Source organism: Euprymna scolopes, chromosome 19, assembly GCF_053919585.1.
Source record: "Euprymna scolopes isolate OS-2025 chromosome 19, ASM5391958v1, whole genome shotgun sequence".
Taxonomy (NCBI): Eukaryota; Metazoa; Mollusca; class Cephalopoda; order Sepiida; family Sepiolidae; genus Euprymna; species Euprymna scolopes.
The window spans coordinates 47,047,813-47,066,511 of record NC_136500.1 but is presented as its reverse complement, the minus strand read 5'-3'; the positions used below and the strand labels follow the sequence as shown (position 1 = coordinate 47,066,511).

The following is an 18,699-nucleotide window of genomic DNA, read 5'->3' as shown; positions in this document are numbered from 1 at the left end:
AGACAGACCTCCCCCCCAACCATATCACCATTAATTTCGTTTCTGTACCATTTTTATTGAATTCGTTAGTTAAGTGCGAGCTATTTTTAATCTTATTATGTAATTTGTTCCAAAGTAATATATTACTCTATTAGAAAAAAAAAAAAGAAGTTTGTGCAGTAATTTAGGTTTTGAAATCTTTCTTGCCAGGAAATTACCGATGCGAGAAGAGATATTAAAAACGCGTTTCCCACATTTAGAAATCTCATTAATTATTTTGAAGTTTTCAATTCATTTTCACTCTTACATTACAGAAAATGAAATAGATCCTCAAAGGTTGAGAAAACCGCCATCATTTGAAGAACCTTATAAGGGGAACTTAATTACACAAAATAAAATCCTATACAATTTCAATTATTGTAGCAGCATATGCATCCAATCGGATGGCTTAGTGTGAGATCACGATTTCTGGTTGCCCGATCACTATAGATTGTCTTAATAAAATTATGCTTGTATTTGGTTTTATAAATGTTAAATTTCCCTTGACTCTTGTGGCGGTTGATGGTGGCCCAGGGATAATATATATATATATATATATATATATATATATATATATATATATATATATATATATATATATATATATTGTAGCAATATATATATATTATTGTAGCAATATATATATATATAGATATATATTATTGTAGCAATATATATATATATATATATATATATATATATATATATATATATATTATTGTAGCAATATATATTATATATACAATATAATTACAGTGTCACATCGATTCCCATTAGATTATTGGAATTAAACAATGTTGAGCCTGGTAAATACCAGATGGGTGATTATTTGAGAATTCCAGATGCTATATTTAGGAGGATCTCCATGTGGGAGCTGCAAAAAAAAACTTATATCTTAATTCAATAAAATTATATCCTATACAATTTCAAAGTCTAAAGAATGCATCTCTGTATTATTGTAGCAATATATACGAGGATTGTTCCAAAAGTAAAACCTCCTATTGTTTTTTTTTAACTAAAATAGTTGCAGAGCTACGAAGACGGGAATGGTACTATTAAAACGAGCGACCTTTTGTTATTCTGAATTTGTCTTTCTACATGATCGCTACCATTCTCAATGCCCTTTTGCCAGGAATTCAATGATGCATCTCTGATTCTGACGTACGTCCAAGATAAGAGTTACTTCCTTAGTTGCACATAACAATGTAATTTGCAATCTCCTCTGATCAATTAAGGCAGAATAGAAAATAATTACTTTTAGAACGTATATATATATATATATATATATATATATATATATATATATATATATATATATATATATATATATATATAAAGAGAATTAGAACAGCAGTCTAAAGAGCAGAGTGTATTTTAATATAATAGTAAAATCACTAATGTAATTAAAATACAAGAAAAACAGTGCTCGTTGTAATGTAGATATATAATAAGCTCAATAGGCATAAATATCCTAGAGCTATTTTAATATTTAGTAAGATGACTGATAATTTATAATTAAAATTAAAAATTAGAAATCGTTTCCGAAACGATCGTACAATTTATTGACTTTGTTGTGTTCTTCCTTATGAAACCGAGTTTTAATTTTTAATTTTAATTATAAATTATCAATCATCTTACTAAATATATATATATATATATATATATATATATATATATATATATATCTTGGATCATTTTGGTAAATTTAATTGTAATTTTTTATTTTATATTTATATATATATACATATAATTATATATATATATATATATATATATATATATATGTATTGATGTATTGTATTATTATTTATACATAAATATACGGCATAATGATATTGTCACATTGATTTCCATTAAATCACCAAAGTTAAGCAATGTTCAGCCTGATTAGTACCAGATGGGTGAACATTTGGAATTACCAGATGCTACATGTAGAAGGACATTGACATCTCCCTCAGAGAACTGCAAAAACCTAATGTCATCATCTTCCTTGATCAGGATATATATTCGACTAAGGATCACTTGGGAATTTAATATTCCGTAGACACTTCCTGTTTTGCTCCTTCAGAGGAAGCCAGTTCAACATGCTAAAGGTAAATGTTTATTGTATTGTAGCAGTTATCTATAATATAAATCTCACCTGTCTGTTTAAATGTATGTATGTATATATTGCAACAACTTTCGACAGAGGCAATGGATTTTCCCGAGATCGGTATCATTTTGAAGCTCGACCCTCAGGACGACAAATATCGAAAAATTGGCCAAAAACATTAATTCCTTCACCCTCAACTGGGCACTTTTCTACATGGAGCAGGTCGCTTTTTTCGGCGATATTTTCGAAAGTCATCCCCTCTTTCTGATTGTCTAGTCTTAATTTAAACCTGTTACTTCCGGTTTGGTGATGCGTGCAACAGCAAAGACGTCACGTTTTTTTTTTTTTTTCACATTCTTTTTCTCCTTCGCAGTATAGGTTCGAGCCTGCCTGCCTACTACCATTTTTTTTTTTTTAATTTATTTTTTTTCTCAACGCACACTTCCAAACACCCGGGCAATGTCGGGCACCCAGAATATATATATATATATATATATATATATATATATATATATATATATATATATATATATATATGGCAAAATGGACGTGCATGTTTTGTATGTCCACGAAAGCTTTTTTTTTTTTATTTCGAGACTTCCTCTGGATGAAATAAAGACGAAATGTTGATGAATACATTATATGGTTTGTTCCTTTTTATTTCTCTATTTTGTCAGAATACTATTTCCATTATTCTCATATATATATATATATATATATATATATATATATATATATATATATATATATATATATATATATAAGTGATCTTGTCTCCGTGTGTGTGGAATGGTCTCTAGCAAACTACTCTATCAATTTTAGGTCTACAGACTTGAAACTTGATATATAGGAGATTCAGACCTGTGGAACAAATTCGATTTGATTTTTAGTCAATACAAATAGCAGCTAAAGAGTCAAAATTTAAGAGTTGGAATTTGGCAGGCATAAGTCGACTAAATGTGTATATTCTATATATGCACACACACATTTATAAAATTATGTTAATTTTGAAAGTGTTGATATGAATATGGACTTAGCTCGGATGGTAACGAATAAGGCTGGAGAGCTATATATTTTAGTTTCGAATCTAGCTGATAGCATCCAACTCATATATAGTTTTTACACTTTTAAAATCTCTATTCTGTACTGGGTACAATATAATAATCAATAAAGAATTGGCTCTATAATAATGAATATGAAATCTGCATGAATAAAAATATCATATTTAAGCCTGCTAGTATATATATATATATATATATATATATATATATATATATATATATATATATATATATATATATTAATTTTATTTATACAAACATTAATGGCTACATATGTGCATACATGTTTCTGTAATCACCCACGCTGGGGGATTACGTCTTCAGGCCAAGAATTACCGTCGGTAATTCTTGGCCTGATTCTGTAATCCCCCAGCGTGGGTGATTACAGAAACATGTATGCACATATGTAGCCATTAATGTTTGTATAAATAAAATTAATATACCTGCTCTGTTCACTCATTGAGCACTATTTTGGTAGACACATGTTGTTTCATTGGATGTACTTCTAGGAAACTAAACTCTACTGGCTATATATATATATATATATATATATATATATATATATATATATATATATATATATATATATATATATATATATCATTAGTTATCATTTTAAGATTGAGTTGTGATTTTCTTTAGAATGGAGATTCTTTCTTTTGTTACAGCAGTGACCAAGACCAAATAATAATTGACATTGAATTCAAACAGAGAACGAGCCGACGATCACGGTCTGCAGTGAACATACACAGATGCACGTTCACTCTAATTTATATAAAGATTTCCTTTTGTATTATTTTTTCAAATATAAATGCCATTTTTTATGGAAATCGCTCTAAAGAAGGCAGAAAGCCACTTGATATATCAGGAGCTAAAAATAAGAAAAATATTACTTCAAAGTCAAAGACACAAAACAAAACAAACAAAAAAGCCGATGATAAGTGTTAGATGGAAAACGGAAATTCTCTCTTTATTAGAAACATCGCTCATGGAATGCGAGGACTAAGAGACAAAAATAAGTTAGGGTTATGAGGTTGCTGAAATTAACACGAGAATATCGAAATTAAAAAAAATATGATGTATAGTTACTGATAAAAGTTTGTATAATAATTATATAATTATTTGTATAATAATAAAGCAACTCGTTTGGAATATTGCCTTTATTTTGTATCTCACAAATTGAAAAAACCAAAAAAAAAAAAAAAAAACTAGTTTGGTCCACGGACAAATAAAACGTAACTCGGTAACTGTTATGAGTTGTTTGTTTCAATTCGACAACGTTAGTGGAAATGAATATTTGCTGCCCACGACATATTTATTAGTATACTAAATGTGAATTAATCAACGTTTGTTTCTCTAGGCTACTTTCCTTCTATATCTTCTATATATATAAAAGGCAAAAATCGGTGTGTATGTATGTATGTATGTATGTTTGTTTGTAACGCTAAAACTTTTGAAAGACGGAACCAGAGTTGACAAATTTGGTATCATATTGCACCTTGATCACCCGGATGACAAATATCGAAATTTCACGTCAAACGGACCAGTAGAAAGGGGTCAACTGATCGTTTTTCTCCTAGGGGGGCCCCCAAAAAAACCTGTCATTTTAACGTTATTCAATACGTGTCACGTGACGTGACGTCAGCTCAAACTTTTGACAGACACAACCAAAGTTGACAAATTATGTATCATATTGAACCTTGATCACCCGCATGACAAATATCGAAATTCCACACCAAACGGACCATTAAAAGGGGGTGAACTGATCATTTCTCTCCTAGGGGGGCCCCCCAAAAAACCTGTCATTTTAATGTTAATATTACATAATCCAAAAACGCTTAGTCATGTCACGTGACGTGACGTCAACATCCAGTAATGGCGAACAAATGTAAACAAACACTTTGTTTTACCGATACTTTTGTAATTTCTCTTCTGCTTTGTTCTAGAGATTATTAAACTCCATGACAATGTCTCCAACGTATTTAACTGGTTAAAAATAGTATTTATACAAGAGTTTTAACGAAAAATATCAGGAAAAAATGTACAGGAATAAAAAAAAATTCAGCTTTCAAAATATTCGTCGATAAAAAAACCGATCTTTATATTTACGCTAGCCATTTTGTATATTACCACGTGACCTGCTATCTCTTAAACTGGAGGGGGGGGATCCACTTGAATCCAACAAAACCAGTAATTTTTTTTTTCTATTATATATACAGCATTTTCTATAAAATTAAGTGTAGACTTTATAATTAAAACAAAAAATGTTATTCATACTAAAAAAAAAAACGCTTAGTCATGTCACGTGACGTGACGTCAACATCCACTAATGGCGAACAATTGTACCTATTTACTATGCCTCCCCACGGGACAGAGTTAGACACCAGGGTCGTTTTTTAACGTGGAGAAAAGGTACAAAAATAAAAATTGTCTCAGTCGTGGAGGATTTCTCCTCCACCGAAAGAGAACAAGAAATAGAAGTGCAGCATCTGAAGAACAGATACTACACTTTGATCTTGACCAAAAGGCCAAGAATGCGAACAATTGTAAATAACAACTTTTTTCACAAAACCAACACCGTCTTTCTTTTTTTTCTCTCTCTCACCCACTTACTCTTCCCTCTCTCTCACCCTCTTTCTCTTGACGTCACACCACTGTTAAACTGTGTGGGGGGGGAACACATTCCCAGGCATTATCTCCTATAGATGCACATTTTATTAGAAATTCAGCTTTCAAAATATTAGACGATAATAAAAATATAAAACCAACACCCTCTTTCTCTTTTCTCTCTCTCTCACCAACTTACTCTTCTCTCTCTCTCACCCTCTTTCTCTTGACCTCCTACTACTGTTAAACTGTGTGTGTGGGGGGGGAAGAGGCAGCTTGAAAACCAACAAAAACAGTGCACAGTTTCCAAAGCATTTGGGGTGGGAAGGGGGGGAAGAAGCCGAGCGCACAGTTTCGTGTGAGAGAGAGAGAACAATTCTCAACCTATATACTCAACAAATTTTTTATCTACAGATTTGAAAGTTTGTATATAGGGTATTCAGACATATGGAAATATATCTAGCATAATCTATCTATTATATCTATAAAAGTGAAAATGTGTGTGTGTGTGAGGTAGCCAGAGAGAGAGAGAGAGAGAGAGAGAGAGAGAGAGAGACAACAATTCTCAACCTATATATTCAATACATTTTTTATCTACAGATTTGAAAATTTGTATATAGGGTATTCAGACATATGGAAATATATCTAGCATAATCTATCTATTATATCTATAAAAGTGAAAATGTGTGTGTGTGTGTGTGCGTAAGAGAGAGAGAGAACAATTCTCAACCTATATACTCAACGTATTTTTATCTACGGATTTTAAACTTTGTATATAGGGTATTCAGACATATAGAAATATATCTAGCATAATCTATACATTATATCTATAAAAGTGAGAATGTGAGTGTGTGAGAGAGAGAGAACAATTCTCAACCTATATATTCAACAAATTTTTTACCTACAGATTTGAAAATTTGTATATTGGGTATTCAGACATATGGAAATATATCTAGCATAATCGATCTATTATATCTATAAAAGTCAGAATGTTTGCGTGTGGTTGTGTGTGTAAGGTTGCGAGAGAGAGAGAGAGAGAACAATTCTCAACCTATCTATTCAATAAATTTGTTATCTACAGATTTGACCATTTGTATATAGGGTATTCAGACATATGGAAATATATCCAGCATAATCTATCTATTATATCCATAAAAGTGAGAATGTGTGCGTGAGAGAGAGAGAGAGAGAGAGAGAGAGAGAGAGTAAGTACAATTCTCACCCTATATATTCAACATATTTTTTATCTACCGATTAGAAAATTTGTATATAGGGTATTCAGACATATGGAAATATATCTAGCATAATCTATCTATTATATCTAGAAAAGTGAGAATGTGTGTGAAAGAGAGAGAGAGAAGAGAGAGAGAGAGAACAATTCTCAACCTATATATTCAACTAATTTTTATGTACAGATCTGAAAATTTGTATACAGGGTATTCAGACATATGGAAATATATCTAGCATAATCTATTATATCTATAAAAGGTAGAATGTGTGTGTGTGTGTGTGAGTGAGTGAGTGAGTGAGTGAGTGAGAGAGAGAGAGAGAGAACAATTCTCAACCTATATACTCAACAAATTTTGTATCTACAGATTTGATAATTTGTATATAGGGTATTCAGACATAAGGAAATATATCTAGCATAATCTATCTATTATATCTATAAAAGTGAGAATGTGTGTGAAAGAGAGAGAGAGAGAACAATTCTCAACCTATATATTCAACAAATTCTATCTTTACAGATTTGAAAATTTGTATATAGGGTATTCAGACATTTGGAAATATATCTAGCATAATCTATTATATCTATAAAAGTGAGAATGTGTGTGTGAGAGAGAGAGAAAGAACAATTCTCAACCTATATACTCAACAAATTTTTTATCTACAGATTTAAAAATTTGTATATAGGGTATTCAGACATATAGAAATATATCTAGCATAACCTATCTATTATATCTATAAAATGACCATGTGTGTGTGTGAGAGAGAGAGAGAGAGAGTCAGAGAGAGAGAGAGAACAATTTTCAGCTTGTGTGTGTGTGAGAAAGAGAGAGAGAGAAAGAGAGGAAGGAAAATTCTCACCCTATATATTCAACAAATTTTTTATCTACATATTAGAAAATTTGGATATAGGGTATTCAGACGTATGGAAATATATCTAGCATAATCTATCTATTATATCTATAAAAGTGAGAATGTGTGTGTGAGAGAGAGAGAAAGAGAGAGAGAGAGAACAATTCTCAACCTATATATTCAACTAATTTTTTATCTACAGATTTGAAAATGTGTATATTGGGTATTCAGACATATGTAAATATATCTGGCATAATCTATGTATTATATCTATAAAAGTGTGAATGTGAGTGATGGAAAGAGCAAAAAATTCTCAACCTATATAACCTATAAAAGTGAGAATATGTGTGAGAGAGAGAGAGAGAGAACAATTCTCAACCTATATATTCCACACATTTTTGGGCACAGATTTGGAAATTTGTATATAGGGTAGGCAGACATATAGAAATATATCTAGCATAATCTATCTATTATATCTATAAAAGTGAGAACTTGTATGTGTGTGTGTGTGTGAGAGAGAGAGAGAACAATTCTTAACCTACATACTCAACAAATTTTTTACCTACAGTTTAGAAAATTTGTATATAGGGTATTCAGACATATGGAAATATATCTAGCATAATCTATCTATTATAACTACAAAAGTTAGAATGTGTGTGTGAGAGAGAGAGAGAACAATTCTAAACCTATATATTCAACAAATTTTTTATCTACAGATTTGAAACTTTGTATATAGGGTATTCAGACATATGGAAATATATCTAGCATAATCTATCTATTTTATCTATAAAAGTGAGAATGCGTGTGTGTGAGATAGCGAGAGAGAGAGAGAGAAAAAGAGAGAGATAAAAATTCTCAACCTATACATTCAACAAATTTTTTATCCACAGATTTGAACATTTGTATATAGGGTGTTCAGACATATAGAAATATATCTAGCATAATCTATCTATTATATGTATAAAAGTGAGAATGTGTGTGTGTGTGAGAGAGAGGACAATTGTCAACCTATGTATACAACAAATTTTTTATCTACAGATTTCAAAATTTGTATATTGGGCATTCAGACATATTTTAATATATCTGGCATAATCTGTCTATTATATCTATAAAAGTGAGAATGTGTGTGATAGAGAGAGAGAGAACAATTCTCAACCTATATACTCAACAAATTTTTTATCTACAGATTTGAAAATTTGTATATAGGGTATTCAGACATATGGAAATATATCTAGCATAATCTATTATATCTATAAAAGTGAGAATGTGTGTGTGTGTGTGAGAGAGAGAGAGAGAGAGAGAGAGAGAACAATTCTCAACCCATATACTCAACAAATTCTTTATCTACAGATTTTAAAATGTGTATATAGAGTATTCATACAAATAGAAATATATCTAGGATAATCTTTCTATTATATCTATAAAAGTGAGAATGTGTGTGTGTGTGAGCGAGAGAGAGAGAGAGAGAGAGAGAGAGAGAACAGTTCTCAACCTATACATTCAACAAATTTTTATATATAGGGTATTCAGAAATATCGAAATATATCTAGCATAATCTATTATATCTTTAAAAGTTAGAATGTGTGTGTGTGAGAGATAGAGAGAACAATTCTCAACCTATGCACTCTACAAATTTTTTATCTACAAATTAGAAAATTTGTATATAGGGTATTCACACATATGGAAATATATCTAGCATAATCTATCTATTATATCTATAAAAGTTAGAATGTGTGTGTGAGGTAGCCAGAGAGAGAGAGAGAGAGAGTAAGAACAATTTTCAACCTATATATTCAACAAATATTTGATCTACAGATTAGAAAATTTGTATATAGGGTATTCAGACATATGGAAATATATCTAGCATAATCTATCTATTATATCTCTAAAATTGAGAATGTGTGTGTGAGAGAGAGAGAACAATTTTCAACCTATATACTCAACAAATTTTTTTATCTACAGATTTGAAAATTTGTATATAGGGTATTCAGACATATGGAAATATATCTAGAGTAATCTATCTATTATATCTATAAAAGTGAGAATGCGTGTGTGTGTGAGAGAGAGCGACACAGAACAATTCTCAACCTATATATTCAACAAATTTTTTATGTACAGATCTGAAATATCACATTTGTATAGAAGTAGAAATCTTGATACCTACTCTGATACCTAATAAAAGAAAGGACACTCTTTAGGGCGGATTTTGATTATAACAAGTCACTAATTAGAAATTATAATAAACATTCTAATAATTTAAGAATTTTACCAAAATAAAATTGCATGGTAATCACCCAATTTCTGCCACAAAATTTTGATTGGCAGAACTCATAAACATAAAATATATATTTTCTAATTTCATCTTTTTTTTTTCTTTTTACATAATCTGGTTTGATGTTTTCCCAAATATTCAAATCACTATATTTTGCTGCTTAATATCAAATACAGCAACTGAGTTATTTTTATGCATCAAACAATTACATTTTCTCATTCATCCAAACTAATCACTGAACATCAATTTCATATTTTCTTCACTAAAATATTACTGTGCTTGATGTCATCAAGTGGAGCGGATCATTTTTATTTCATTTGTTCACACATTTTTCCAATTTATATATATTTTAAAGATTCTTAGCCTATGTCATTGCATACCAATCTGTTTATTAAAAGTTAAGGTTCACTGTAAACACATATGTTACACCAAAATAAAAACGCTTCAGATAATGTCTTGATATTCAATTCAGTTTCTCACATGACATCTTATGAAGTTAGTAGAAATGTTACAGACTTTTGAATCTCAAACACTTTCAATACTGTGCACTGATATTTTCTTTTTTGCAATATAAGCACATTCATGATTTTTTTTACAAACGTTAAAAACTTTCACATTGTGTAGCAATATACTGAAACAATTATAAAAATATTTGTTTTTATTTTGAATGATGCAGGGCATCTGAAGAGAGATTTTTCTAACAAAATGAAAGTATAATTTTTAGCAATAGGTATCTAGGAAAAGGCCACTACATATGTTATAAGTTCCAAATTTCCACAACCTGGCAAATACTGGTACATGCTAGCAAATTTAGATTTGCAATTACAAAATATGATTCTAATTTTTTCCTTTGCTCTTTATTCTAACACTACACTAAGTTTACTGTGTTATTTCGCTACAGTTGATATTGTGTAGAACAATAAGAAAATCATAGTGAACAATGCATTCAACAAAATTTCACACACATTTCTAGATACCTATATCTAATAAGTTCAAAAGAAAGGACACACTTAGGGAGGTATTTTGGTGGTCAAGTCACTAAAAAGAGATTAGCTGGTTTCCCGGCATAGCCCAGGATATAATAAAGATTGACTGAAATACATGTTCTAGCTGGTTTCTAGGCGTTGCCAGGGATGTAATATAGACACATTATGTTGTATATTACCTGTTCTCTTCTCCCTAAGGTAAAACAATTTCATATACATGCTGTAAATTACCTATGCTAGGGATAAAACATGAACAATATCAGTCCTAGGGTAGATAAAACAAATAATACATAGAGATGAAAGATTCCTCTCCCCTAAGAATCAAACATATGTTCAATATCTGCTTTTGTTTTTTCATTGTTTATACGGTCCCGAGCAACGCCGGGTAGCCCTGCTAGTCTTCTATATATATAAAAGGCAAAAATCGGTGTGTATGTATGTATGTATGTATGTATGTTTGTTTGTAACGCTAAAACTTTTGAAAGACGGAACCAGAGTTGACAAATTTGGTATCATATTGCACCTTGATCACCCGGATGACAAATATCGAAATTTCACGTCAAACGGACCAGTAGAAAGGGGTCAACTGATCGTTTTTCTCCTAGGGGGGCCCCCCAAAAAACCTGTCATTTTAACGTTATTCAATACGTGTCACGTGACGTGACGTCAGCTCAAACTTTTGACAGACACAACCAAAGTTGACAAATTATGTATCATATTGAACCTTGATCACCCGCATGACAAATATCGAAATTCCACACCAAACGGACCATTAAAAGGGGGTGAACTGATCATTTCTCTCCTAGGGGGGCCCCCCAAAAAACCTGTCATTTTAATGTTAATATTACATAATCCAAAAACGCTTAGTCATGTCACGTGACGTGACGTCAACATCCAGTAATGGCGAACAAATGTAAACAAACACTTTGTTTTACCGATACTTTTGTAATTTCTCTTCTGCTTTGTTCTAGAGATTATTAAACTCCATGACAATGTCTCCAACGTATTTAACTGGTTAAAAATAGTATTTATACAAGAGTTTTAACGAAAAATATCAGGAAAAAATGTACAGGAATAAAAAAAAATTCAGCTTTCAAAATATTCGTCGATAAAAAAACCGATCTTTATATTTACGCTAGCCATTTTGTATATTACCACGTGACCTGCTATCTCTTAAACTGGAGGGGGGGGGATCCACTTGAATCCAACAAAACCAGTAATTTTTTTTTTTTATTATATATACATCATTTTCTATAAAATTAAGTGTAGACTTTATAATTAAAACAAAAAATGTTATTCATACTAAAAAAAAAAAACGCTTAGTCATGTCACGTGACGTGACGTCAACATCCACTAATGGCGAACAATTGTACCTATTTATTATGCCTCCCCACGCGACAGTTAGACACCAGAGTCGTTTTTTAACGTGGAGAAAAGGTACAAAAATAAAAATTGTCTCAGTCGTGGAGGATTTCTCCTCCACCGAAAGAGAACAAGAAATAGAAGTGCAGCATCTGAAGAACAGATACTACACTTTGATCTTGACCAAAAGGCCAAGAATGCGAACAATTGTAAATAACAACTTTTTTCACAAAACCAACACCGTCTTTCTTTTTTTTCTCTCTCTTTCTCTCTCTCACCCACTTACTCTTCCCTCTCTCTCACCCTCTTTCTCTTGACGTCACACCACTGTTAAACTGTGGGGGGGGGGAACACATTCCCAGGCATTATCTCCTATAGATGCACATTTTATTAGAAATTCAGCTTTCAAAATATTAGACGATAATAAAAATATAAAACCAACACCCTCTTTCTCTTTTCTCTCTCTCTCACCAACTTACTCTTCTCTCTCTCTCACCCTCTTTCTCTTGACCTCCTACTACTGTTAAACTGTGTGTGTGTGTGGGGGGGGGGAAGAGGCAGCTTGAAAACCAACAAAAACAGTGCACAGTTTCCCAAGCATTTGGGGTGGGAAGGGGGGGAAGAAGCCGAGCGCACAGTTTCGTGTGAGAGAGAGAGAACAATTCTCAACCTATATACTCAACAAATTTTTTATCTACAGATTTGAAAGTTTGTATATAGGGTATTCAGACATATGGAAATATATCTAGCATAATCTATCTATTATATCTATAAAAGTGAAAATGTGTGTGTGTGTGAGGTAGCCAGAGAGAGAGAGAGAGAGAGAGAGAGAGAGACAACAATTCTCAACCTATATATTCAATACATTTTTTATCTACAGATTTGAAAATTTGTATATAGGGTATTCAGACATATGGAAATATATCTAGCATAATCTATCTATTATATCTATAAAAGTGAAAATGTGTGTGTGTGTGTGTGTGTGTGTGTGCGTAAGAGAGAGAGAGAACAATTCTCAACCTATATACTCAACGTATTTTTATCTACGGATTTGAACATTTGTATATAGGGTATTCAGACATATAGAAATATATCTAGCATAATCTATACATTATATCTATAAAAGTGAGAATGTGAGTGTGTGAGAGAGAGAGAACAATTCTCAACCTATATATTCAACAAATTTTTTACCTACAGATTTGAAAATTTGTATATTGGGTATTCAGACATATGGAAATATATCTAGCATAATCGATCTATTATATCTATAAAAGTCAGAATGTTTGCATGTGGTTGTGTGTGTAAGGTTGCGAGAGAGAGAGAGAGAGAACAATTCTCAACCTATCTATTCAATAAATTTGTTATCTACAGATTTGACCATTTGTATATAGGGTATTCAGACATATGGAAATATATCCAGCATAATCTATCTATTATATCCATAAAAGTGAGAATGTGTGCGTGAGAGAGAGAGAGAGAGAGAGAGTAAGTACAATTCTCACCCTATATATTCAACAAATTTTTTATCTACCGATTAGAAAATTTGTATATAGGGTATTCAGACATATGGAAATATATCTAGCATAATCTATCTATTATATCTAGAAAAGTGAGAATGTGTGTGAAAGAGAGAGAGAGAAGAGAGAGAGAGAGAACAATTCTCAACCTATATATTCAACAAATTCTATCTTTACAGATTTGAAAATTTGTATATAGGGTATTCAGACATTTGGAAATATATCTAGCATAATCTATTATATCTATAAAAGTGAGAATGTGTGTGTGAGAGAGAGAGAAAGAACAATTCTCAACCTATATACTCAACAAATTTTTTATCTACAGATTTAAAAATTTGTATATAGGGTATTCAGACATATAGAAATATATCTAGCATAACCTATCTATTATATCTATAAAATGACCATGTGTGTGTGTGAGAGAGAGAGAGAGAGAGAGTCAGAGAGAGAGAGAGAACAATTTTCAGCTTGTGTGTGTGTGAGAAAGAGAGAGAGAAAGAGAGGAAGGAAAATTCTCACCCTATATATTCAACAAATTTTTTATCTACATATTAGAAAATTTGGATATAGGGTATTCAGACGTATGGAAATATATCTAGCATAATCTATCTATTATATCTATAAATGTGAGAATGTGTGTGTGAGAGAGAGAGAAAGAGAGAGAGAGAGAACAATTCTCAACCTATATATTCAACTAATTTTTTATCTACAGATTTGAAAATGTGTATATTGGGTATTCAGACATATGTAAATATATCTGGCATAATCTATGTATTATATCTATAAAAGTGTGAATGTGAGTGATGGAAAGAGCAAAAAATTCTCAACCTATATAACCTATAAAAGTGAGAATATGTGTGAGAGAGAGAGAGAGAGAGAGAACAATTCTCAACCTATATATTCCACACATTTTTGGGCACAGATTTGGAAATTTGTATATAGGGTAGGCAGACATATAGAAATATATCTAGCATAATCTATCTATTATATCTATAAAAGTGAGAACTTGTGTGTGTGTGTGTGTGTGAGAGAGAGAGAGAACAATTCTTAACCTACATACTCAACAAATTTTTTACCTACAGTTTAGAAAATTTGTATATAGGGTATTCAGACATATGGAAATATATCTAGCATAATCTATCTATTATAACTACAAAAGTTAGAATGTGTGTGTGAGAGAGAGAGAGAGAACAATTCTAAACCTATATATTCAACAAATTTTTTATCTACAGATTTGAAACTTTGTATATAGGGTATTCAGACATATGGAAATATATCTAGCATAATCTATCTATTTTATCTATAAAAGTGAGAATGCGTGTGTGTGAGATTGCGAGAGAGAGAGAGAGAAAAAGAGAGAGATAAAAATTCTCAACCTATACATTCAACAAATTTTTTATCCACAGATTTGAACATTTGTATATAGGGTGTTCAGACATATAGAAATATATCTAGCATAATCTATCTATTATATGTATAAAAGTGAGAATGTGTGTGTGTGTGAGAGAGAGGACAATTGTCAACCTATGTATACAACAAATTTTTTATCTACAGATTTCAAAATTTGTATATTGGGCATTCAGACATATTTCAATATATCTGGCATAATCTGTCTATTATATCTATAAAAGTGAGAATGTGTGTGATAGAGAGAGAGAGAACAATTCTCAACCTATATACTCAACAAATTTTTTATCTACAGATTTGAAACTTTGTATATAGGGTATTCAGACATATGGAAATATATCTAGCATAATCTATTATATCTATAAAAGTGAGAATGTGTGTGTGTGTGTGTGAGAGAGAGAGAGAGAACAATTCTCAACCCATATACTCAACAAATTCTTTATCTACAGATTTTAAAATTTGTATATAGAGTATTCATACAAATAGAAATATATCTAGGATAATCTTTCTATTATATCTATAAAAGTGAGAATGTGTGTGTGTGTGAGCGAGAGAGAGAGAGAGAGAGAAAGAGAACAGTTCTCAACCTATACATTCAACAAATTTTTATATATAGGGTATTCAGAAATATCGAAATATATCTAGCATAATCTATTATATCTTTAAAAGTTAGAATGTGTGTGTGTGAGAGATAGAGAGAACAATTCTCAACCTATGCACTCTACAAATTTTTTATCTACAAATTAGAAAATTTGTATATAGGGTATTCACACATATGGAAATATATCTAGCATAATCTATCTATTATATCTATAAAAGTTAGAATGTGTGTGTGAGGTAGCGAGAGAGAGAGAGAGAGAGAGAGAGTAAGAACAATTTTCAACCTATATATTCAACAAATATTTGATCTACAGATTAGAAAATTTGTATATAGGGTATTCAGACATATGGAAATATATCTAGCATAATCTATCTATTATATCTCTAAAATTGAGAATGTGTGTGTGAGAGAGAGAGAGAGAACAATTTTCAACCTATATACTCAACAAATTTTTTTATCTACAGATTTAAAAATTTGTATATAGGGTATTCAGACATATGGAAATATATCTAGAGTAATCTATCTATTATATCTATAAAAGTGAGAATGCGTGTGTGTGTGAGAGAGAGCGACACAGAACAATTCTCAACCTATATATTCAACAAATCTTTTATGTACAGATCTGAAATATCACATTTGTATAGAAGTAGAAATCTTGATACCTACTCTGATACCTAATAAAAGAAAGGACACTCTTTAGGGCGGATTTTGATTATAACAAGTCACTAATTAGAAATTATAATAAACATTCTAATAATTTAAGAATTTTACCAAAATAAAATTGCATGGTAATCACCCAATTTCTGCCACAAAATTTTGATTGGCAGAACTCATAAACATAAAATATATATTTTCTAATTTCATCTTTTTTTTTTCTTTTTACATAATCTGGTTTGATGTTTTCCCAAATATTCAAATCACTATATTTTGCTGCTTAATATCAAATACAGCAACTGAGTTATTTTTATGCATCAAACAATTACATTTTCTCATTCATCCAAACTAATCACTGAACATCAATTTCATATTTTCTTCACTAAAATATTACTGTGCTTGATGTCATCAAGTGGAGCGGATCATTTTTTTTTCATTTGTTCACACATTTTTCCAATTTATATATATTTTAAAGATTCTTAGCCTATGTCATTGCATACCAATCTGTTTATTAAAAGTTAAGGTTCACTGTAAACACATATGTTACACCAAAATAAAAACGCTTCAGATAATGTCTTGATATTCAATTCAGTTTCTCACATGACATCTTATGAAGTTAGTAGAAATGTTACAGACTTTTGAATCTCAAACACTTTCAATACTGTGCACTGATATTTTCTTTTTTGCAATATAAGCACATTCATGATTTTTTTTACAAACGTTAAAAACTTTCACATTGTGTAGCAATATACTGAAACAATTATAAAAATATTTGTTTTTATTTTGAATGATGCAGGGCATCTGAAGAGAGATTTTTCTAACAAAATGAAAGTATAATTTTTAGCAATAGGTATCTAGGAAAAGGCCACTACATATGTTATAAGTTCCAAATTTCCACAACCTGGCCAATACTGGTACATGCTAGCAAATTTAGATTTGCAATTACAAAATATGATTCTAATTTTTTCCTTTGCTCTTTATTCTAACACTACACTAAGTTTACTGTGTTATTTCGCTACAGTTGATATTGTGTAGAACAATAAGAAAATCATAGTGAACAATGCATTCAACAAAATTTCACACACATTTCTAGATACCTATATCTAATAAGTTCAAAAGAAAGGACACACTTAGGGAGGTATTTTGGTGGTCAAGTCACTAAAAAGAGATTAGCTGGTTTCCCGGCATAGCCCAGGATATAATAAAGATTGACTGAAATACATGTTCTAGCTGGTTTCTAGGCGTTGCCAGGGATGTAATATAGACACATTATGTTGTATATTACCTGTTCTCTTCTCCCTAAGGTAAAACAATTTCATATACATGCTGTAAATTACCTATGCTAGGGATAAAACATGAACAATATCAGTCCTAGGGTAGATAAAACAAATAATACATAGAGATGAAAGATTCCTCTCCCCTAAGAATCAAACATATGTTCAATATCTGCTTTTGTTTTTTCATTGTTTATACGGTCCCGAGCAACGCCGGGTAGCCCTGCTAGTATAATATAAAATACATATTAGAATATAGTTTAGTCTTGGGATTGAGTTATGTTTGAAAACAAATTCTGTTTTAATTGTTCGAATTAACTGTAATTTATGATTAGCTGAACACGTGACACATATCTTTCCTTCTCTCTCTCTCTCTCTCTCTCTCTCTCTCTTTCTCTATCTCTTTCTCTCTCTCTCTCTCTCTCTCTCTCTATCTCACGCTATATATATATATATATATATATATATATATATATATATTCACTTTTATAGATATATAGATGTATATATGTATATATATTTATATACATGTAAAAGTGAAAGTGTCTGTGTGTCTGTGTACATTTCCCTACACAATAACTCTGTCAATTTTAAGCCTACAGATTTGAAATTTGATATACAGGGTACTGAGATTTGGGAAAATTGATGTGATTGGTTTTCGAACAGAAATTTGGCTGTTAAGGGGTCAAAATTCAACGATTTGACCTTTGAGAACTCTACCAAACTCCTCCTACAATTTTGGGTCTAAACATGTGAAATTTGCGATATAGGT

The 18,699-nt window shown here is 30.9% G+C and overlaps 1 protein-coding gene and 2 pseudogenes across 2 annotated transcripts in view; 1 reads left to right on the top strand and 2 right to left on the bottom strand.

The window, feature by feature from the left end:
- The window catches only part of LOC145303554 (uncharacterized), a 322,732-nt gene that overhangs the window by 60,400 nt on the left and 243,633 nt on the right, over positions 1-18,699 (top strand). The gene's annotated exons all lie outside the window — the stretch shown is intronic.
- On the bottom strand, positions 5,579-5,712 carry LOC145240534 (U2 spliceosomal RNA; annotated as a pseudogene).
- On the bottom strand, positions 12,545-12,678 carry LOC145240546 (U2 spliceosomal RNA; annotated as a pseudogene).